Raw genomic sequence first — 23,351 nt, forward strand, 5'->3', positions numbered from 1 at the left:
CCACTGCTCCCCACTGCTTCCCACTTCTTCCCACTGCTTCCCACTGCTTCCCACTGCTTCCCACTGCTTCCCACTGCTTCTCAGTGCTTCCCACTGCTCCCCACTACTTCCCACTGTTTCCCGTTGCTGCCTGGCCGTGAGCAGCTCCCCACCCCGTCCCCTGCAGGGTCCCTGAGCTTGGGAATCCTCAGAGCTCCCCTGCGGACGGTGGCAGCAGCACGGCGTGGGCTGGGGTGGGATGGAGCTCCAGAGGGGAGGGTGAGGAAAGCTGGGGATTCCCGGTGCCATTCCCGGTGCCATTCCCGGTGTCATTCCCGGTGCCATTCCCAGTGTCATTCCCAGTGCCATTGCTGGTGCCATTCCCGGTGCCATTCCCGGTGCCATTCCCGGTGCCATTCCTGGTGCCATTCCCGGTGCTGCATCCCGGGATGTTCCAGCACTGCCTGTGCCATTCCCGGTGCCATTCCCGGTGCCATTCCCGGTGTCATTCCCGGTGCCATTCCCGGTGCCATTCCCGGTGTCATTCCCGGTGCCATTCCCGGTGCCATTCCCAGTGCCATTCCCGGTGCCGTTCCCGGTGCCATTCCCGGTGTCATTCCCGGTGCCATTCCTGGCGCCATTCCTGGCGCCATTCCCAGTGCCATTCCCGGTGCCATTCCCGGTGCCATTCCCAGTGCCATTCCCGGTGCCATTCCCGGTGCCATTCCCGGTGCCATTCCCGGTGCCATTCCCGGTGCCATTCCCGGTGCCATTCCCGGTGCCATTCCCGGTGCCATTCCCAGTGCCATTCCCGGTGCCATTCCCGGTGCCATTCCCAGTGCCATTCCCGGTGCCGTTCCCGGTGCCATTCCCGGTGCCGTTCCCGGTGCCATTCCCAGTGCCATTCCCGGTGCCATTCCCGGTGCCATTCCCGGTGCCATTCCCGGTGCCACTCCCGCTGGGCACGGCTGGCAGACCCCGGGAAGGGCCGATCCCCGGCTCTGGGGCTCGGAGCGGCGCTGGGGAAGCTGAGGCAGAGGAAGCCCAGCCCCGCCAGCCCCGCAGCCGCCAAGGCCGAGGTCCGGCAGTGAGTGGCCAGGAAGGAATTTTTGCTGGAAGCTCTGGAGGCCGAGGGAGAGGCCGGGGTGAAGCGGCGGGGATGGGACACAGCGCGCGGGGCTGCGGGCACGGAGCGAGAGAAAAGAAACCTCTGCTGGCACCCGGGGACGAGGAGGGGACGCCCCGGGAGCCTGCACCCCAAACGCTCCCGCTGCAGAAGGGGTCCGGGGGGACCTGGCCGGCTCCAAGGAGGGCGAGGGGGAGGATTTCCCCTCCAGGCAGGAGCTGCGGTGTCCCAGGGGTGGCCGGGGAGGAAGGGTGGGAACGCCGGGGCTGCGGGGTGTGGGTTTCTCATCAGCAGCGCGGCCAGAGGCTGCTGCCCGCTGTCCTGCAGCCGTAAAAACGCCTTGGGGAGGAAGAGGAGGATGGGCTGGCAGCCAGATGGTGCCGGTCCTTCAGCAGGCACGGGACAGCCTCAGCCTGCGTCCTGTGGGAATGCCTGGAGCCCGGCATGCGGGAATGTGCCTGCTCCAGACACAGAATCGGAACTGGAGAGGTTGGAAAAGGCCTTTGAGGCCATCGAGTCCACCCCAGGTCCCTGCTGAGGAGGTGAGAGCAGCGTGGAGCTGGGTGAGGAACCCAGGTAAGGGATCAGCCAGATCACCCCTGAAATGAAGGAAGGAGCCAGCAGTCACCCCTGAAATGAAGGAAGGAGCCAGCAGTTCACCCCTGAAATGAAGGAAGGAGCCAGCAGTTCATTCCTGAATTCGAGGAAGGATCCAGCAGCCGGGATGCTCAGCTCCGGCGGTGGATCTGACCCCTGCACAGCCATCTCAGTGCTCAGGCTGCTGCTTCCCGTGGAGCTCCCACGGATAAAATCCATTTCCATCCAGGAGAAAATGCCAGATTTACCTTCGGACAAAAGATTTCCTCTCCCGATCCTCCCGCTCAGTAAACTCCAGAAGCATCACGTGGCTCCTTATTGAATATTTACATTTTTCAGCCGGGCCCGGCGCTCCCGGGGGCTGAGGACAGGTAGCAGGGATCTGCTGTGGGGCAGGCTGAGCCTGCAGCAGCTCCCACGGTTTGCACTGGATCCATGAGGGCTGGGCAGTGGGCACCGGGGGCACTGGGGGCACTGGGGACCACCCAGCTCACCCAGAGCAGGAGCTGGGCCGTTCCCAAGCCTGTCAGTCAGCTCGGAGTGTATTCCAGGAGGGATCAGAACCCCCTCCAGCCCATGCCGTCCTCTCCTGCCTGCCAGGAAAAGCCATCTGTGGCTTAGGGCTAAAAACCCTCCACTGTCACAGCTCCTAATCCAGCCCTAGGCCTCCCTAATTAGATCAGGACCAATTATTGCCCCCACCCGCCTCACACTGGCCCCGTGTCCCCCACTGCCGCCACTCCCCGGGTGGGACACAGGACTGGAACGAGCCGTGGGTGCCGTGGGGATGGAGCAGGGAGCTGCAGTGGCATGTGCCACGCGTGCCACCGCGGGAGAGGGCACGGGGCTGCTGGGCCAGAGCTGGCAGCACACGAGGGAGGGGACAGCCTTCACTGGGAGCGCGGCTGAGCGCCACAGGTGCCCAAATAGGTGCCAGAGCATCCCGAGGGCACGGCAGGACACGGCGCCAGGGCGGGAGCTGGGTCACACGGGGACAGGCTGCAAGAAGAGAGAGGAGGGAGGCGGGAAACACCCAGAGGAGACAAAGGAGGGACAGGAGACAAGGAGAAAAACGGAGAGGGTAGAAGCAAAACAACAACAACAAAAAGCGCCGGGGTCCTGCCTGCGCAGCAGAGTCTGCTTCTGGCTGCGTTTGTGGAAATTATTCTCCAAACGAGTGTGGAGGAAGCCGTGATTGTCTTCCCACGCTGACCTGGCCGCGGGCAGCTGCCCGTGCCTGCCTGCAGGATGTTTACTTCCCACACAGGCGGGGCTGGAATGTGCCAGGGAAACCCAAAACCCTCGCTGGGACCCAGCTGGGTTCACCTGCCCTGCAGGAGCCCCCAGCCCCATTCCAGCAGCACCCTGGGGTGTCCTGAAGGAGGGCTCTGGGATCCGCCTGCTTTGCTGGAAGCGCTGACTGCTGCTGTGGTTTTGCCAGATTCCCAAGAGGAAAAGAGGAAGAAGTTGCTTCTCTAGTTCTGGGAGCTGCGGGGGGATTTGGTGACCTGAGTGCGGACACCAGAAGAGCACGGCAGCGCTCCTGAGCTTCCACAGGCTGGCACATCAGGGAACACGCTGTATCCCAGGAATTCCACTGTGTCCCGAGGGTTCTGCTCTATCCCAGGAATTCCGCTGTATCCCAGGAGTTCCACTCTATCCCAAGAGTTCCACTGCATCCCAGGATTTCTGCTGTATCCCAGGAATTCTGCTGTGTCCCAGGAATTCTGCTGTGTCCCAGGAGTTCCACTGTATCCCAGGATACACTCTACACTGTACGCTGTATCCCAGGAATTCCACTCTATCCCAGGAATTCCTCTGTGTCCCCAGGGTTCCTGGCAGTGGCCGGGGAGCACCACGGGAACCTGCTGTGCCCATCCTCACACTCAGGGCTGCAGTGACTCCCCCCAGGCTACAGAGGAGGGTGGGCGTCCCCTTCAGCATTCCCAACACATCCCGGGGCACTTCCAGTGCCTGAGCGCCCTTTCCATGGAGAAATTCCTGCTGCTGTCCGAGCCGAGCCTGCCCTGGCCGTTCCCTCTCCTCCTGCCGCTGTTTGGGAGGACCGACACCTTCCCTGTCCAGGATGGACCCTGCTGGGGTGGCAGTGGGGACTGGAGGAGGATGAGGGGACAGGAGTGGGGCTCTGCACCCCCAGGTGTGGGGATTTTTGTGGCACGGAGCTCGGGAAGGGGCTGGAGCAGGGGAGGAGGCCCTGGGGGTGTAACTCTGTGTGCTGACTGAAAATCCCGGGTTTTGTCTCTTTATGCTCAGCGGGAAAGTGAACAGTTTGTGGGGAGGGAGAAGCGTTTTTGAAAGTTTCATTTTGATTCTCATTCCCTCCTTTTATTGTGTGTTAATAAATTTATCTTTATGCCCCTCAAGCCTGACCCTGCTTCGCTTTTCCCCTGATCCCATGTGACAGCAGAGAAAACATCCTGGATGCTCGGGAGTTCAGCGAGTGCAGCTCCACATCCGTGCCTGCAGCCCCAGCGGTGCACAACTCCATGGGATCCCTGGCAGCCCGTGCGGGTTTGGCCCGGGGGGATTCGTACTCCAGCATCGCCCAGAAATGTGAGGATTGAATCAGAAAAACTGAAATACTAAAATCCACGCTGCAGCCCCTTCCTCCCATCCCCAGCTGGAGCTTTTTTTTTTTTTCCTCTGGATGATGCTTGTGGAGCTCGTCATGGCAACAGCATCCCCGGAACTGCAGCTGCACCAGAGCTCACAGGATTGTCACTGGGCAGGAACCACGGAGACCTCCCTGCACAGCCCCAGACTGGGAGTGACTGGGACCCCAGACTGGGAGTGACTGGGACCCCAGACTGGGAGTGACTGGGACCCCAAACTGGGAGTGACTGGGACCCCAGACTGGGAGTGACACCCCCAAACTGGGAGTGACTGGGACCCCAGACTGGGAGTGACTGGGACCCCAAACTGGGAGTGACTGGGACCCCAGACTGGGAGTGACTGGGACCCCCAAACTGGGAGTGACTGGGACCCCAGACTGGGAGTGACTGGGACCCCCAAACTGGGAGTGACTGGGACCCCAGACTGGGAGTGACTGGGACCCCCAAACTGGGAGTGACTGGGACCCCAGACTGGGAGTGACTGGGACCCCAAAATGGGAGTGACTGGGACCCCAAAATGGGAGTGACTGGGAACACCAAACTGGGAGTGACTGGAAACACAAAATGGGAGTGACTGGGAACTTCAAACTGGGAATGACTGGGAACACCAAACTCGGAGTGACTGGGACCCCAGAATGGGAGTGACTGGGAACCCCAGACTGGGAGTGACACCCCCAAACTGGGAGTGACTGGGAACACCAAACTGAGAGTGACTGGGAACTTCAAACTGGGAATGACTGGGAACACAAAACTGGGAATGACTGGGAACACAAAACTGGGAATGACTGGGAACACCAAACTGGGAGTGACTGGACACCCTAAACTGGGTTTGACTGGGACCCCAAACTGGGAATGACTGGGAACACAAAACTGGGGTTGACCGGGACCCCAAACTGGGAATGACTGGGAACCCCCAAACTGGGAATTACTGGGAACCCTCAGACTGGGCGTGACTGGGAGTGACTGGGAACCCCAAACTGGGAATGACTGGGAACACAAAACTGGGGTTGACCGGGACCCCAAACTGGGAATGACTGGGAACCCCCAAACTGGGAATTACTGGGAACCCTCAGACTGGGCGTGACTGGGAGTGACTGGGAACCCCAAACTGGGGTTGACTGGACACCCTAAACTGGGACTGACACCCCCAAACTGGGAGTGACTGGGAACCCCAAACTGGGCATCACTGGGCCCCCCATAAGGAGCTGCTGCCTGTCTGCTCACACCAGGCCCCTCGACCAGGATGGAACTGGGATTTGGGGGGAAGCACTGCTGGCTGCTGCTCCTGACACCGTGTTTGCACCAGGAACTGCTCCCCACAAGGGTTATCCACGGAATCCCGGAATTATTCCAGCTGGAAAAGCTCTCCCAGCCCATCGAGTCCAGGCTGTGCCTGATCCCCACCTTGTCCCCAGCCCGGGGCACTGAGTGCTACCTCCAGGTGACACCTCCAGGGATGGGCACTGCAAACCCCCCTGGGCAGCTCCTGAGCACCCTTTCCATGGAGAAATTCCCTCTGAATTCCCAGAGTGTGGGGCTGGAGATGTAGAACCTGACAGGGAACCGCCGGCTCCGGGAACAACCATAAATCTGGGAAAGGCTCCGCTCAGATTTCCCAGGAGCCGCTTCATTCCCCTCCCTATTATCCCCGAGAATATCTTAGCACTTCTTGGTGTCTTGGGGAGAGGATGAGAAAGGATAGATCGCATTTTAATTAATAATTGCTGAAATGCACTGCTGCCCGGAGCCGTGGCGAGCCCAGAGCAGGGAGTTGTGCCCAACAGGAGGGGACAGCACAGCTGGCACAGGTGCCACCGGGCTGGTGGCAGGTCCTGTGCTGGGCTGCGTCCCCAGAACAGCAGTGAGCAGCTCCCTCTGCCACTTTTCCTGGTGGGAGCACGGACACTGCCCCTCTGCCATCCCCTGCTCCGACACCTCTGCGCTCAACCCCGCTCCGACAGCGGCTCAGGCGCACGGGGTGGTGCCTCAGCGGGGACAGGGACACCAGGTGTGGCACAAACCCAACACTTTCACGCACAGAACCAACACCAGCACGGCCAGGAGGCACTGACACCCCCCTGCCCTCTCACCTCCCGTGCTCCCGGCGTTTGCTGCGGCTGCAGCAGCTCCTGCAGCCCTGGCAGATGTGCAGCACGCCCTGAGATGGGCGTTTTGGGCTGCAGGAAGGTTCACTGGAGGCCGCTGAGGGGCTGAAGGTGGGATTTCCTCCCCACACCTGGTGCAGCTTAGAAAACCCTGTCCTGAGCCGGTGTGGGTGCCAACACACGGGGCAGGAGTGAGGGGCCCTGAGGGGATGATGTGCCCAGGCACAAAAGCAGGGCTGGGCCGGGAGCAGGGGCAGCAGCACGGGGATCCGGGTGAGCACAGATCCCTCTGAGCAGTCGCGGTGACGCGTGGCCGTGCTCGGTGACCCTCTGTGGATCCCAGGGCAGCGGGACCAGCCGAGGCCACGCTCTGGGGGACACCACACCGCGGCCAGAGTCCGGCCAAGCCCTTGGAGCAGCTTCCCTGTGCCCTGCTGGGCCTGACACACGCGGGGGATGCAGCCCCAAAGCTCCAGAGCTGCGGAGCAAGAACCTCTGGAGAGCGTCCCCGCATCCCCTCCTCTGCTGTGCCCATCCCATGGCCACGTTGGGTGGGACTTGGAGCCTCCTGGGATAGGGGAAGGTGGCCCTGGCCGTGGCAGGGGGTGGAACGAGATGATTTTTCATGTTCCTTCCCACCCAAACCGTTCAGGGATTCTGTGACACCCCCGCTGCATCCCGCCCTCCGAGTGTGGGGCCGGACCTGAGCTGTCACCGCCTGCAGGAGCTTTGGGCCAGCCCGGCCTCCCTCCCGCTCCCCTGGCAGGGTGGTCCCGAGGGACGCAGCCCCCTTGGCAGCCAGGCCCTGGCCAAAGTCCATCTCCTGCCCTGGATTTGATTCCTGAGGCGTGACAAGTGGGGGAGCCCCAGCCCCCGAGCAGGAGGGGCGGCCTCGGCTGAGCCTCGGACACTGGATGCTATTTTCAGCTCCAGCTGGGCTGGACAGGTTTTGGGGGGTCCGTGCAAGGGGCTACGCTCGGGTCCTAGAATTGAGGGATGTGCGGAGTAGAAGAATCTGAACTTGGGGTCCTGGCCAAAAGCAGAAAAGCCTGAGCTCATCATTTTGCTGAGGCCAGATTTCCTGCGGAGCAGAGGCCGTGTTTGGCGCTGGGACACAGCCCTGGCTGTGTGGGAGCGCAGGGAGCCCCGGGGGGAACTGTCCCCGGCTGCCAAAGCCACCCACCACCACTGCCACCACCCCCGGCCGGAGCCGCAGCAATCCGGGCGAGCTGGAGCACAAGGGACTCATCCCAGCTGGGAAAAACAAAAATCCCCTAAAAACCCCAAAGAGGAAAGAGCAGAGCGGCTTTCTGAGGAAGGGGAAGGAAAAGAGGAGCTGTCAGACGGTGGCATCTCCTGCTGGGCACCGTGGTGGCAGTGCCAGGGTGGCCAGGATGGGAGGTGACACAATGGAAACATTCAGCCTTGCTGCTGGCATCAGAGAGACAGAAAGGAGCTTTACTGCTGGCTGCTGCAGGAGGGATTTGCTGTTTGCTGCCGCCGTGTTTTGTGTCTGCAGCCTCCCGTATGGAAATGCTTTTTCCCTTTAACCTCCGCCCACTGGTGGATTTCAGTGCCGTTTCCCAAACATATGGCGCATCCATCAGAGAACATAAAGGGTGCTATATTTAAAATATTACAAAAGAAAAGCCAGGAGCTGACTCTTTCTTTTTTTTTTTTTTTTTTTTAAACTAGGGCAGCATCTGAGAGGGAGGGATGCGGGGATTTAGGATTTTCTCTGCCAGATCAGAGGAGCAGCCCCGTCGGATGAGGCAGAGCCGGGCTGGCGCCTCGCCACCTTGCAGCAGGCTGTTGCTTCCAGAGCCTGGGAGCACTTTTCGGGAGAGGATCCGCCTGCTCTGTCCCTGCCTGCACCCTGCAGCTCCCAAGGAGCCTGGATCCAGCACGTCCCTGCCCCGCTGGCCGGGTTCAGGGCCCAGCTGAGCCCTGGCGAGGTGCCCTGCGCGTGGCGCTCCGAAGCAGAGCGCGCCCGGCTCATTCCTCCCGGTTTGTCCTGTGGATTCCCAGAGGGGCTGAGAACCTCCTGAATCCCCCCACTGATGGCTCCGTGCGTGCAGCACCATTTGTCTGGCCACAGGCACTGCAGGGGAGACAAACTCTTGCCTGTTTTATAAAGCCGGAGGCTCCTCCACGTCTCTTCCCCGGGCTGGAGCTGCTTTCTCCCATCCAGCGGAGCGCAGAGCGCTCCCTTGTTTTATTTTAAACCCTATTCCTGTCGGCATTGTAACTCCAACCTGGGAGACTGCGTCATAGCCAGGGAATGAGGGGTGTTGGATTTGCTATTTTTAACTCTTTCTACTCCCGGGAGCCAGCTGAAATCGAATCCCCATCCAGAAGCGCTGCGTGGGTATTAATGCAACGAAACGGGAATTTGGGCTGGGGGTGACAGCTGGCAAAGCAAGCCCTGGCGTCACCGAGGGGACAGCGTCCCCAGAAATAGGCTGCAGGGCAGGGATATGTGTTACAGAGCCCTCTCGACGCCACCGGCACGAGAGCAGCAGCCCCCGGCCAGCCCCATTCCAGGGGATGAATTACAGCTCCGGGCCGGGGGGCGAAACTCCAGCAGGAACTTCCCTGCCTGGCTCCAGATTCCTCCCAGCGCTCTTGCAGCCTGGGAAGGCGCTCCCTGAAACACCGGGGAGCTCTTGCAGGGCCGGGGCTGCAGCAGGGAGGGCACTGCCCCGTCCCCTTGGAGCCCCCCTGAACCAAACCCCTGCAAATGGTGGGGTCAGAAGAGACGAAATCCACCCCGAACTGCAGTCCCCTAACACAGGGCATCCCCAAAAACCCCTCCGAGGGGAGCTGAGCAGAGCCTGAACGGAGGGTGTCTGCTGCTTCTTCATCTGCTGTGATCCCCTCTCTAATTCTGTTACAGGCAGCAAATGGAGCCCTTAAGTGGCCCTAAAAAGATTGTCCCCACTCCCCGCCGTTTGGGACACCTGGCCTTGCATATGGGTGGCAGAGGAGGGTGCAGCAGGCACGGGGGGGACAGGGAGGTGCCAGGGACAGCCCCATGGCCGCAGGGAACTGCTTGGGTTGGAAAAGATCTCCGGGATCGTCGAGTCCCTGCTGTGCCCATCCCCGGCTTGTCCCCAGAGCACCGAGTGCCACCTCCAGCCCTTCCTGGGACGCTCCAGGGTTGGGGACTCCTCCTGTGGTGTGTCAGGCACCTCGAGCAGTGCAGGACAGGGCAAGGCTCCAGGACAGGCTCTCTGACCCACAGGATCCTTGGGGTAGTGCTGGAAAACCCCAAATTCCCAACCCATCGCTGCCTCATCCCGTCTTTCCAACCCCATCCTTCATTCTGGGGTAAAACCCCATGGGACAGAGCTCTGAGGAGCCCACAGAGGCACTGCCAGGGCCAGCAGAAGGGAGCCAGAGGGGTGCAGCACTACCTGGGCAAGGTGATGCCAGGCTGGTGACAAATGACAGCACCCGCCTCACCTGGCAGGGGCGGGAGGCGGCTCCAGAGGGAGGAAATGCCAGGCAGGGGTGTTCCCAGCAGTGTGGAGCAGGCTGCAGTGGCCACAGGCCACCCTCGGGAGCCATCCTGGGGCTCGTGGCACCTGCCAGCCCCGCCTGTGGCTGTCACCAGCGCGCACAGCTGGGCACAGCTGGGCACAGCCGGGCACAGCCGCAGCCTGGCATCGCTGCTCCTCCACAGCCTCAGGTCCACCCTGCTGCCCCAGGAGAGGCGGATCCCGCCTGGGCTGGGCTCTGGGAGCTCCTGGGATCATCCATTGATGCCCAGCTGCTGCCTGGAGTGGCTGTGCTGGCCGGGACGGAGCTGTCCCCACTAAAAGGCGGCAGGTTCTGCTCTCCCCACAGCCTGTGTGTTTGTGAATTCCCCACACCACCACAATCAGCGGGCTGGGCTCCAGCCAGGCTCGGGAGGAGCTCTCAGACATCCTCCCAGCAATTGGAACAGCTCCATCATTTCCTTCATGGCTCCCCCGGTGCAGCCCCATCGCCGGGATCATCGCAGCCCAGAGTGACATTCCTGACACCCCTGGGACAGCAGGGATGGGGGCCACATCCCAGAAGCATCCAAAACCTCCCTCACCTGCGGGGTCCCAGCAGCCCAGGTGAGGCCAAAGTCCCACCCCCTGAAAGGCAGCAGGAGGTTTGCCACGTCCCCAGCACGGAACAGGTCACCAGGGCTCTGCCACGACCGCCCAGCTCTCGGTGCAAACACCAGGAGATGGAATCAATCTCTGTGGCCCCAACTCAAACAGAGCCTGGTTCATGGCTGGAATCCCCTTCCAGCTCCAAACAAAGCCGGTGGCACCTTGTCCCTGCAGGTCACCTCCTCCCTGCAGGATGTCCCCACGCTCTGAGCCCTGCACCTGCACTAAGGAAGCAAATCACCACGGTGGCCCAAGGGTGGCCAGGACTCCACAAGCCCAAGCCAGTCTCAGTTTCCACCAGAGCTGCTGAAAGCCCTCGCGTGGATTTCGGCAATTTTGCCTCCTCCTCTGCCCTCACTCCAAGCCCAGCTGGGCAGAGGCAGGCCCGGCGATGCAGGAGCAGCTGGGATGTGCTGGATTCTCCACGTGGGAGCCCGGGAGAGGAGCTGTGCTGCTCCTGGGGCTGCTCTGCCACGGCAAACCCCGCTCTGCTTTCAGGCTGTCTGGAAAACAGGCTCAAGCTCGCATGTGCCCAGACATCTGCCCCGGGCAAGCAGCAGGGCACACGTGCACAAGCAAATTTGGCAACTTGATGCGAGTTAAATGTGCATTTAATTGAGATTTATAGGAGAACTTGCAATAGCAATTGATTATCAAAATCAGATTATTTATGGAGGTTTAGCAGCTGTACAGGGGATTAATGCTGGTTGCAGGATAAATCCTCAGTAAATGTATGTTTCCACAGTAATCAGCTAATGACACGTCACCCTAATTATCTCCTGAAAGGGGCCCAGCGGTTCTGACACCCACTGCAAGGAGATATTGCCATCTGCAAATCGCCACCAGAAGGCCACAAGCAGCTCTGCCTCCACACCCACGGGGACTCCCTGCGCTGCGGCAGCTCCTCTGTTCCCCTCAGCTAACGCTTGCTCATTAAAAAAAAATATTTATTGAAGGTTTTATTGGCATGTTTCTGGCGGCGATAAAGCCGTGCCACGCAGCCAGCCCTGCGCCCCAGCCCGATCCTGCGCTGCTGCCCCACGCTGTCCCCTCCTCTCCCCACATCCCTGGGATGTCCCCCAGGGAATTCCATCCCTGGGAGGAGGTGGCAGATGCCCCCTGGGAGGGGCAGGAGGGTGCCCTGGCTCTCGCCACGGCCAGGGCAGGCACAGGACCGCGGCTGTGGGATGCAGAGATGCTCTGGCAGTCACCATGGCAACCCCAGTACACAGCCAGGAGAACAAAGCTGCCAGCAGAGAAGCGGGAGAAGGGAAGAGAAAGGGAAGAGAAAAGGAAGGTGGGGTGGGAGGAGAAAAAAGGCAGGAAAGGCAAAGAGCCACGGAGCGACGGCTGGGGCAGGAGGGAGCCGTGGGGAGGGAAAGGAGCTGTGGTGGAAGGTGGAGCTGTCTGGAGGCTGCTCCCCTTGGGATGACCTTCAGCACAACCACCCTGAGTGCACCACCGAGACATCTTCTGTCTCCTCCCACTGTCCCAGTGGAGGATCCCTCCAGGACAGCGCCTGTTCCCTGCCAGTGTGAGAGTCCCACTGTGCTGCAGGAGGTGACACAGCCAGAGAGCCCAGGGGAGCCCCGAGGCAGCTCCCAGACCTCAGAGACCCTCAGGGGATGGAGGGAGGGAGGGAGGGAGGGATGGATGGATGGATGGATGGATGGATGGATGATGGATGATGGATGGATGGATGGATGATGGATGGATGGATGGATGGATGGATGGATGGATGATGGATGGATGATGGATGGATGGATGGATGGATGGATGATGGATGGATGGATGGATGGATGGATGGATGGACGGATGATGGATGGATGATGGATGGATGGATGGATGGATGGATGGATGATGGATGGATGGATGGATGGATGGACGGATGATGGATGGATGATGGATGGATGGATGGATGGATGGATGATGGATGGATGATGGATGGATGGATGGATGGATGGATGGATGATGGATGGATGGATGGATGGATGGATGGATGGATGATGGATGGATGGATGATGGATGGATGGGTGGATGGATGGATGATGGATGGATTGAAGAGATGGATGATGATGATGGATAGATGATGGATGGATGGATGATGGATGGATGGATGGATGATGGATGGATGATGGATGATGGATGATGGATGGATGATGGATGGATGGATGGATGGATGGATGGATGGATGGATGGATGGATGGCCAGGTCATTCAGCACCTTTCCCTTTCTCAGCACAGATGGGCTGGCTCACATTTTGGGTCACAGCTCACACATCCCACCAGCTCAGGGCTCTCCCACTCCGCCCCAGTTTTGGGCTCCAGGCACATCCCTCAGCCCAGCTGTGCCAGCTCTTTGTCCTGCTGCTTCCCAAGTGGAGCAGGGCTGCCTGAGCCCCCTAAAAGGTATTTTAGGGATCAGAACACCAACAATAACCAGTCCCAAATCCAGGACAGTGTCTGGTTGTGAAAGGAACCTGTGGAACACAAAGTACAGGAGAATTCCCTGCATGGCTTAGGGCTCACCTGGACCCCAGAGCGGGGTCAGAGGAGGAGGCAGAGGTGCAACCACCAACCCCTCGTACAGGAGAACACATCCACACTCTCCACTCTCGCTTCTCCTCCCCACCTCGAAGGCAGAGAATCCAAAACCAGACATCAGGGTTTGGGCCAGAAAGCAGCAACTCCATCCTCTCTCAGCAGGAATGGAAAATATCATCCCACTTGGCTGTTTATTCTAAGGAAATAACAAACCCCAGAGGAGAGATCCCCCTCTGCAGAGCAGCCCTGGCTGTCGCTGAGCAGCAAACCCAGCCTCAGCCTCTTGCTGGTGCCTCACCCGGCTGTGAGGACAAGGACAGGTACCCAGAGAGCAGCAGGAGGTCACAGGTACGTGGAAGCCTGGCAGGAATGGAGGAAAAACTGAGCAAACCCCCGGGAAAAGGGCAGGGGAAGGAGCTCAGCCGTTTTAGCAGAGAGGAGACAAAAGGAGGTGAGTGAGGAGAGTGGCACAGGTGGCACAGGAGCTGCTGGAGCAGGGGATGGGCGCCCAGGGAGCTGCTGCTGCTGTGGGAGCGGAGTCTCCACAAACACAGACACACCTCTGCACCAGCGCGACACCCCCAAGGGGGATTCACACCCCACAGCCACACCCTGAGCCTCAGCCGGGGGACGTGGGGCTGCCCAGGCAGCGGTGCCAGGCAGGGCAGGGCCACACCTGGCTGGGGACAGCGGGGACGGGGCAGGACAAGGCACACCTCGAGCAGTGGGCGCACCAGGGGCTCACACAGGTGGAATTCCCTCCCCTCCTCCTTCCCACGCTCGGGCTCTCCTTGGCTCCCGCGCTCAGAATCCCGACTCCCGGAGGAGGGGGAGCTCCGGGCGGGCAGACACGGCTGGCTCCTGCTAAAAGGAGCCTTTGGTGCCTTTCATCAGCGCTGGGGGAAGAACAGCTTCCACTGGCGGGCTGGAGGCACGGGGCCAGGCCCTGCTGCTCACAGGCCACAGGGATGGAGTGCTGGTGGTGCCTTGGGACGCTGACTGGAACAGAGGCTGGACAGAGTCAAAGGAATAAAGTGGGAATTTATGAACAGCCCTTCAAAGGACGCACCTTGGGCAGTGCAGGAGCCTCGTCAGGGCTGCGCCCAAGACGGGCCAGGACGGACCCTGAGTCAGGAGTTCTCACACTTTGATCAGTTTTGGCCCATTTGCACACTGGGGTTCATGGTCCAGTTACAGCTTCAGGTGATGCAGTCCCACCCTCCCAGGTTGCTCTCCTCAGTTCCCTGCTGTTTGCATTTTTGGGCCCGAAGCTGCAGTGGTGTCCTTGGTTCTGGGGCTGGAGAAGGATTGTTCTGTGTGACTGATCTGTGAGGGAACTCGCTCACGCTTTGTATGAAGTTCAGAGTTATGCACCAATGCCGTGCAGAACGTGGAAAATACGGAAGTTGAGCTCAAGGCATCACTCCCTCCTGGGCAGGGTGGGTTTATCCCTCTCCATCCCACCTCTCCATGTGTAAATAAATCCATCTGCGTACAGGGAATCACCAGAGATCCTCCTCACCCTCTTGGCGCTGCCCTGCGCGCTGCGGGCGCAGCAATTGGAGCATTCCTCGTTAACAAACCCGTTCATGCAGCTCAGCTCACCCACGCCGAGGTCACGGCTGCCTTCCCCGCTGAGATGTCCCTCCCAAGCCAAAGCGACAGCCTGTCCCCAGGAGCCTCTGGATGCCACTTCGCCCAGCTCCTCATTAACGACAATTAACGCGCAATCAATGGGCCCGGCAGAGCTGGCACTTTCCGGGGAACAAGTCCCCTTTCAGCGGGGGGAAAATGAGCTTTGTGGTGTTTTTGGTTAAGTGGGCCAAAACTTGCCTGCCGGGGAACAGAATTGTGTCCCAGCCTGGACCCTGGCTGCCACCGGAGCAGGCAAGCAGGCAGAGAGGGCTGGGGCTGCTGCAGGTGTCCCCTCCTGGCCACCCACAGGTGTCCCCTCCTGGCCCACTCAGGTGTCCCCTCCTGGCCCACTCAGGTGTCCCCTCCTGGCCAGCTCAGGTGTCCCCTCCTGGCCCACTCAGGTGTCCGCTCCTGGCCAGCCCTCCCTCTGGACACCCGCGGGATGCTCCCAGCCAAGGTGGGAGCAGGGACCAGGGGTAGAATCATGGAATGGTTTGGGCTGGAAGAAGGATCTCAAAACTCATCTAACTCCACCCCCAGCAATTGCAGGGACAACTTCCACTGTCCCAGGTGGCTCCAAGCCCTGTCCAACCCGGCCTTGGACACTTCCAGGGATCCAGGAGCAGCCACAGCTTCTCTGGGCACCCTGTGCCAGGGCCTCAGCACCCTCACAAGGGAGGAATTTCATCCTAACATCCCATCCACCCTCCCTCTCTGTCAGTGTGAAGCCCTGCCCCGTATCCTGTCACTCCATCCTCTGTAAATTGTCTCCACGATTCCTGCAGGCTCCCTCCGGGCGCTGGAAGGCCACAGCTGGGTGATCCCAGAGCTCCTCTCCTCCAGGCTGGACAATGCCAAGCCTGGCAGGCTTTCCTGTGTCGGGAGCCCAGAGCAGGGGGCAGCACCCCAGGAGGGGATGGACACGGACACTCCCCAGCCGGGATGGTGCTGCTGCCTCAGCACCACCCACGGGGCTCCGGCAGGATCTCTCCAGCTTCGCCATTCCCTGGAGCTGGGCCCTGCTAACCCTCCACAGCCTCTGCTTCCCTGGGCTCCTGTCTAGCTGAGGGAGGGAAAAAAAAGGATAAAAAAAGAGCAGAAAGCCGGAGGGAGATGGCCTGGATGTGACAGGCTGGCGGGTGTGACAGAGGAGCCTTGTGAGCAGCGTTTCTTCCCTGCAGCTGGAGCAGGGGCAAAGCCAGGGAGGGTTTCCCAGCTGCCCGCAGCAAACCACGGCACCTGCACGGGGTTTTTTCCTGCCAGGGGCAGAGCTGGGGTGGGCAGCGGCGCCCCGGGGGCTCGGGAGGACAGACAGAGCAGAGCTGATGGCTCCTGCCACATTCCCAGCGTGGGAGACTCTTGTCATGGCTGCAGCCACCCTTCCTGCAGCGCCCGACCCCAGGCTGCGCCTGCCCGCGCTGGGCCGGGAGGTGTCACAGCCCGAGAGAGCTCACGGTGCCTTGTGCCGCTGGACACCGGCGCCGCAGGGCCGGCCCGGGGGCGAGATGGGACCGCGGGCATCAGCAGCGGCCGCAGCAGAGTCCACCAGCTCCCAAGGGCATCCAGAGGAGGGATCTGGCAGATCTCTCGGCTGACCAAGCGCCCTTTGTGCCCAGCGGCTGCGCTGCGCCGAGGGAAGCCAAAGCCATCGGCATTTCTTGGAGACGCTCCGGAAAATCTTCCCTGAGCGATGGGGAGAGCTGCCACAAGCACAGCAGAGGGCCTGGAGCCACCTCGCAGCCCCGGGAGACTGGCAGTGCCACAGGGCAGAGCAGGACTGTCCCCCTGCAGGGCTCCGGGGCTGTCCCAGCACCCCCAAATCCCACCCCGGGGAATTACAAACTGCCGGGGCAGAGGCGGCTCCCAGCAGCTTTCCCGGAGCACAGCCCAGGTGGGAAAAGCCACCTCGGGGGCATCCAGGAGTGACTTCATCCCTCAGCTCCATCCCGGAGTGGGGAAGGAGCAGGGATGAGCCCGATGGGGATCACTCAGGAGCAGCAGCTGCGGCTGGCCGAGCCGCGGATTATTTTTAACAGCGACTTGTAGAATGCGGCCAGCGGCTGCGGGAGAGCTGCCGCTCACCCCAGGCCTGTCCCCGGCACGGGCAGGGCACAGAATCTCCCGGGATGGCTTTTTTTAGGGTTTCCTGCTCCTGCTGGGCACGCAGCTCGGTGCGGCCGCGCCGCCCCCTCCCTCGGCAGCCCCTCACATGCCGATCACCGAAGTCTTTCCATTCCGCCTCGAGCTGTTTCCTCTCCTCTCCTTATTAGGGATCCACCTACCTATCCATCTTCTCATTCTCTCCCCCTCCGTGGCTATTTTTAAGATGCCATAAAAGCTTTCAACGGGGAGCATCCTCAGGGAGGCGAGGGATTTTATATGTAGGCATCAGAAGGAGTCGTCAGCACATAACTCACCGCACAGGCAGCGACTTTCCTTCTTTTATTTTTTTTTCAAAAGCAGGGGAGGCGAGAACATCCCCACTCAATCCCTCAGCTCATGCAGGCACCTCCTTTTCCAGAGGGGAAGGATCAGATCCAGCCCACTCCTCCTTTTCCAGAGGGGAAGGATCAGATCCAGCCCACTCCTCCTTTTCCAGGGGGGAAGGATCAGATCCAGCCCACTCCTCCTTTTCCAGAGGGGAAGGATCAGATCCAGCCCACTCCTCCTTTTCCAGGGGGGAAGGATCAGATCCAGCCCACTCCTCCTTTTCCAGAGGGGTAAAGATCAGATCCAGCCCACTCCTCCTTTTCCAGAGGGGAAGGATCAGATCGAGCCCACTCCTCATTTTCCAGGGCCATCCAGCCTGCTGGGACCCTCTGTGCCTGCACTGGGAATCCAGCAGCTGGAACGGGGAGATCCCCACCACATGTCCCGGCAAGTGCCTGTGAGGCAGGCAAAGACCCACCCAGTCCCCAAGAGGATTTAAAAATAGCTCCCATTCTCCAGCAAGAGCAATCCCTGGAAGTGTCCAAGGCCAGGCTGGGCAGGGCTTGGAGCACCCTGCTCTGTGGAAGGTGTCCCTGCCCATGGCAGTGGGTGCTACGAGAACTTTAAGGTCCCTTCCAGCGCTGGCCACCCTGTAATCCCGTGGGAATTCCGTGAATTTCATCCCAGCACAGCTGGGGTGTGGGGAAGGACAGGCAGGGCCTTGCCAGGTGCATTCACAGGCGAGGTGTTTCTGGGGGGGCTGTTCAGGGCCTGGCACGCGGACTGGGGAGCTCACACCGAGCCCTGCTCTGCTTTTGGATTGTCTGACCCTGCAGCCTGGCTGCATTTCTGGGACACAGCCACGTCACCGCCTGCTCCGAGGACAGGTCAAACCCCGGAACTCAAACTCCGGCTGGCTTGAGGAAGGGTTTTTGGGGCTGGCATTGGCACCAGCAAAGCCCTTCGTGCCCCACAGCTCTCCAAAATGTGCCACTTGTTGCCAAGAGAAACCAGAAGCCAGCGAGATGGCTTCAGACCTCGAGCACCTGCTCCCCTCTCCCGCTGCTGTGCTCCTTCCCACGAGGACTTCCCCAGTTCTGAGCCTTTTCCAAGACTCAGAAAGAAGCTGATTTGTTGGGGAGGAAGCAATTTCTACACTGATTCAAAATGGGAGTGGAATAAAATGTCCATGAACAGAAAGACAAGCGGTCCTTGGGGCTCTGCAGACCTCGCCAGGCCAGCAAGGGTGAGAAGAAAGGAAGGCCAGACAGGCTGGCTAAGGAAACCACAGCAGCAGCTCCTTTTTCTTTCTGCTCTCCGCCCCAGGCAGTGGAGAAAGCTCATCAATTCCCAGGCCAGGGCTTAGGGCTGATACTGATAAAGCTTTCTGAAAACTCCACCTGAGCTGAAAAATGCACCCAGAAACTGGAGCCTATCCAATACCTGAGCCACCAGCAAATAAACGGGACCGGTGCAGCCGAGTTTGCTCCTGGGAGAGATCACTGGGAGAAATCACTTTGGGCCTGTTAAACCTCGATCAGCCCTTCCTGAAAGCCAGGAGTGCCCGTGGGAAGTGTGTTCCCGCTGTTCTACTGCCCCAGGGATGCACTGAGCCCCCAGACTCCAGAGGTGCTGGGCACAGGAAGACCTGGCACAACAAACTTCCCTGCTCCAGGCTTCCAGTTCCCCTGCCAGCCCTGCGCACAGCCCAAATCCCTGAGCCTGAGGCACCTGGGCATTCCCTCCACACTCCCTTCCATCCTGCAAAGCTCTCCATCGTTCCTCCCCCCAGCTCTTGCCGTGACCACTCCACCCCCAGACGCCTTCTGGAGGTGCTGCAGCGCTCGCAGCCCAGGCACTGATGCATTTAAGAACTATAAAAACACCAGATGAGGTGTCCCAGCCGCTTGGTGACGGCCCTGTCACAGCAGGGTCTGGAGGAACCGGGTGGGTTTTCCTTCCCTCCTTCCCAGCAAAGGCAGCAGCACGGGGATTCGTGCCTCCAGCCCAGCCTGGCATCCCCAGCTCCGTCATCCTGCTAAAGCAGCCGTCGCTCGCTGATTGGAAAATGTGCTCTTTATTTTAGAGGAGCACTCTCGGCCCTCGGGAGGAGTCGATCGTTTCAATTGACCTCCCAGCACGCGCTCCACGGGCACGCAGGGCCGCTTGCCGTGGCTCCCGCTCTTCCAAGGGCCAGCTGCCAGGAAAGAGGGTTTGAAAAGAGCCTGGGTGAAGGCTGCAGAGAGGACGGAGCCCGTCCACCAGCCCAGGGACAGAGCTGGGATCGGAATTCTCTGGCAGCAAAGCGAATGCAATGGGCGATTGTCCCTCCGCTAGGCTGCCCAGGAAAACAAGGAATGGTTTGTGTCTGGTTGTTTGTCAGGGTATTGAGAGGACTGAAATGCAGGCAGAGAGTCTGGGAGTTCCCCTTGGTGCCCAAATTCTGAAAAAACACCCTGCTCATGACATCAACCCTCCGGGTTCCCCGCGTTTCTGAACCTGGGGAAAAACTCCCTGCGGGACCCTCCCCACAGGGTGGGGACACCTGTGAATCACCTGCAGACTCAGGAGCGGAGCTGGAGCTGCCAGGGATGTGCAGCACCACGGGATTCCTCTTTAATTACACAGGGCCTTAATGGAGTTTGCTGGTAAACACCTTGTAACCACATGTGCCTGCAGATTACGGGGTAATTACGCTTAGAGGATCACGGTCTGAGAGCGAGCACGATTTAGGGAAAGACAAAAATAACCAGGCAAACATGCTGCATTCATCAGGAGCTGTCAGGAAGCCTCCCTTCCCGAATGTCCAGCCTTTCTCAGAGCAGGGGGTCCCTCTCGGCAGGAATTTGAGAGGTGGCACGCATAGGGATGAAACTTTCCACTGGGCATACCAAACCTTCTTCGGGAGCTCTCCGTGCTCCAGCAGGCTCCCAGCTGCTGCAGGGATGGGGGTAAATGGCTCAGCCCACCCTGAGCTGACTCGCCGTAGGATTCTGGTCTCCTTTTTCCCCCAGGTGCACGTTGGAGACGGGAGGGAACGTGCAAGACGCCAGGTTTGTGAACCAGACCCGATCACCCAGTGCCACACTGATCCAGATCCTGCCAGACCCGGCTCAAGCCAGGAGCTGGGCAGGGTTTCACCTCGCCAGGAGCTGGGATGTCCTTTGTGACACCCAGGGCAGCCAGGGGCACCTGACGAACGCAGCACCCAGACCGGCAGCGGCCGGGCCCGAGGGATGATGTGCAAATCCCACGGGGTGACTCAGACAGCACTGCGCGGACCCGCAGCACCCAGAGCGGCTGGCTCGCCCCCAGAGCAGCAGAAGGGATTCTTCCCACTCCTTTCAGAGGCTGAAATCCTCGGGGCAGCGGCAGCTTTAACCCTTTCAGCACAAGCACAGCGTCGGTCGCGTCAGACTCCCCGCCCAGATTCCGAGGGAGATGCTGGCTGCAGGCAGAGGAGATTCCAGGGGGGGATTTTAAGGGATGTTCTCTGGGCCAAGGGTTTGTCCTACAAGCTCCAGCTCCCGTGGAAATGCCAAGCAGCACCAGAGACCTGTTTGCTGAGGCAGGGATCCATTTGTAACCAATTAGTGAGAGGCAGTGGTGGCCTAACCAATGTGAACACCAACACAGTGCGCTCCAAACCCTCACTGCACCCCTGGAGTCCCAGCAGGGGCAGAGGCCACCTCCCCACCCTCAGGATAGGAGTGGATGCCGGAGATCCAGTGGTTTTATCTCTTCACCTCAAACACAAAATTTTCATCTGGCTTTGCCCTCATCGTGGGGCAGTCGATGACACCGGGTCTTCAAATCTGGGGTGAAAAACGGCCCCCCGTCCCCTCAACAAGGGCTGCTGAGTGCTGTGCACGGAGCTTCTCCAGAGATAAACCCAGCAAATCCTGCCCAGAGCTCCCGAGGCCTCGCGGATTTGCTCAGCAGCGTGGCTCGGGGCCAGGCGTGGCCCACAGCCACAGGTTTCCTGCCTCACATCAGCTCCAGGCGCGAGAGAAGCGTTAACAAAATGCAGCTGGCGAGATGGGAAGCAGTGGTGGGAATTCACAGATCAGATGGTGGCATTTCATCCTCAGCTCTGCATCTCCTTGGTTTTGCCAGCCCCGAAATTTTAGCCCTGCAGGCACAGGCACACCTGGGCATCATAAATTTGTGCACAACCTGCCCTTGTCCTGGAGGGGAAAAAACAGCCAAAAAACCCCCAAAGCAGCAGAGCTGCCTGTGCTGGGAAGCCACAAGTGGCACCAAGCTCCAGTGAGCCCCTGGCCACCAGCAGAGGGGTAAAAAAGCTGGGTGAGTGCCAGGTGGCATCAGGGGGGCGAAACAGATGTCACTGACACAAGGCTCCCAGGATCTGGTATTTTGTGCCTCGTGGGCAGACGGATTTGAGGGCTGCAGGCTGGGGAGGGATGCCCAGAGCTGGGTGAGGCAGCTTTTGGCAGCGCTCACAGCAGTCCCTGAAGGTGCTGACGGCAGAGGTGGCCCCACAGCCCGGCCTGGCTCACAGAGCCACTGCTGGGAGCACAAGGGAAGCAGCCTTCAGGCATCCAAGCCACTGCTGGGAGCATCCCAGCTGCTGGGAAAACAACTGGGAGCCCAAGAGGGCAGGGGCAGCGCCCAGCAGGGTTTGCACATCCCTGGTGTGGTCCCGAAAGGACCCGGAGTGTCCCATAAATCACCAACCCCCAGCACGGTGAGCGACCAGGAGACGTCACGGAGTTGCCAAGCCTTGGCTAAAACACGTGGCTGCTTAAAACGGGGTGATGGCAATCTAGGCAAAGACTGCAAAGGGCTTGGCGAGAGCCCTGGCAGCTGCCGGCGCTGCTGTGTGCCCAGAGCCAGGCGGTGGCACAAGGAGGAGCAGCTCCCGAGGGACCCCCGGCTCTGCCCGGCGGCCTCTCCCGTGAGCCAGGGCACGGCAGCACAGCCGGGCTCCCCGGCACCTCGCTGTGTGTGTGTGTGTGTGCAGTTCTGCAGCACGATCAGGTCCCTGGAACGCGCCAGTGCCATAAACAGCCCTTATCTCCAGCAGCAGCCGAGCCAGCTATTAAGAGCTGGGAAGGAATCCCAAAAGGAACCAACAGGCATTTGGCAAAATTGGCTTAGAGGAAGCTTAGCAGCCCCAGCTGACCGCGGCGGCCGCTGATCCCGGCAGTCCTGCGCAGCAGACCTGAGCTGCTCCCCCAGAGGAGCGCGGCGAGGACCCTTTGTTATCAGGCATCCTGCAGGCTCGGAAGGAATCAGCGCCTATTGTTTCCTACCTAGGCAGCGCCGGGCCCGCTCCCCCGGGAGGGGGGCTCGCTCCTGTCCCAGGTGTGGCTCGGGCAGAGGGCACCCGGAAAGTTTCCTCGCCTCTGACACAGCCCGACAGAGCTGGAATCACCTGTTCTGTTGCCTCGCAGCGTGCCAAGGCATTTTTCACGGTGTTTTGCTCGGGAACCACCCCAAGCCCTCGGATTGAGAAACCTCGGCACGCCGGGGCAATGGAGAAGTTGCTGCTCTGCTGTTTTGCGCCTGGGGGAGGGATCCGCTCCTCACACGGCTCCGGGACCCACGGGAGGGGCAGGGGGGGCTTCCCTGGATGGTGATCCCGGGAGGAAGCCCCTCAGGTGGCCGCCAGCATCAACTCCTTTACCAGGGACTCTCTGCTTTTAAAGGGAGGGATCCAAGCCGTGCCAGCGAGGTGGGCACAGCTGTCACACAGGTAGGAAAAAAAAAAGAAATCCATCGTGACTTGCTCGACCCTGATCAATCTTCCCAGACTCCCCAACAAGGGCACAGAACCCAAAGTGAGCAGCCTTGGTGCCAGTTCTCATCTCATGCAGCACATTTCCGAGCTCTGCTTCTTTAGAAATTCATCCACGGCGCATGAGTGCCTCTGTCCCTGTCTCACGCACAATAGAACACCCACATCCCCAGCTGCGGAAGGTTTGGGGTTTTTGCCTTTTTTTTTTTTTTTTTTCCCCAGGATTGCACCTGTGCTTTGCTCAGGTTTCTGGGTCTCCCCTCACCCTCCTCCTCCTCCCCTCACATCCATTTCTTCCCAGGGAGAGGCAGCAGCAAGTGAGGCTGTGCCTGTCAGAGCGCTCCTGGCTGCCTCTCACCATGTTGCGTATCGACATTTCAGTCGATGCTCTGCC

At 60.2% G+C, this 23,351-nt stretch overlaps 1 protein-coding gene across 6 annotated transcripts in view; it reads right to left on the reverse strand.

Moving 5' to 3' along the window:
- The window catches only part of ABLIM3 (actin binding LIM protein family member 3), a 46,261-nt gene that overhangs the window by 22,384 nt on the left and 526 nt on the right, over positions 1-23,351 (reverse strand). The window lies entirely within an intron of this gene.

The sequence above is a fragment of the Hirundo rustica genome, chromosome 14 (genome assembly GCF_015227805.2).
Source record: "Hirundo rustica isolate bHirRus1 chromosome 14, bHirRus1.pri.v3, whole genome shotgun sequence".
Classification (NCBI taxonomy): Eukaryota; Metazoa; Chordata; class Aves; order Passeriformes; family Hirundinidae; genus Hirundo; species Hirundo rustica.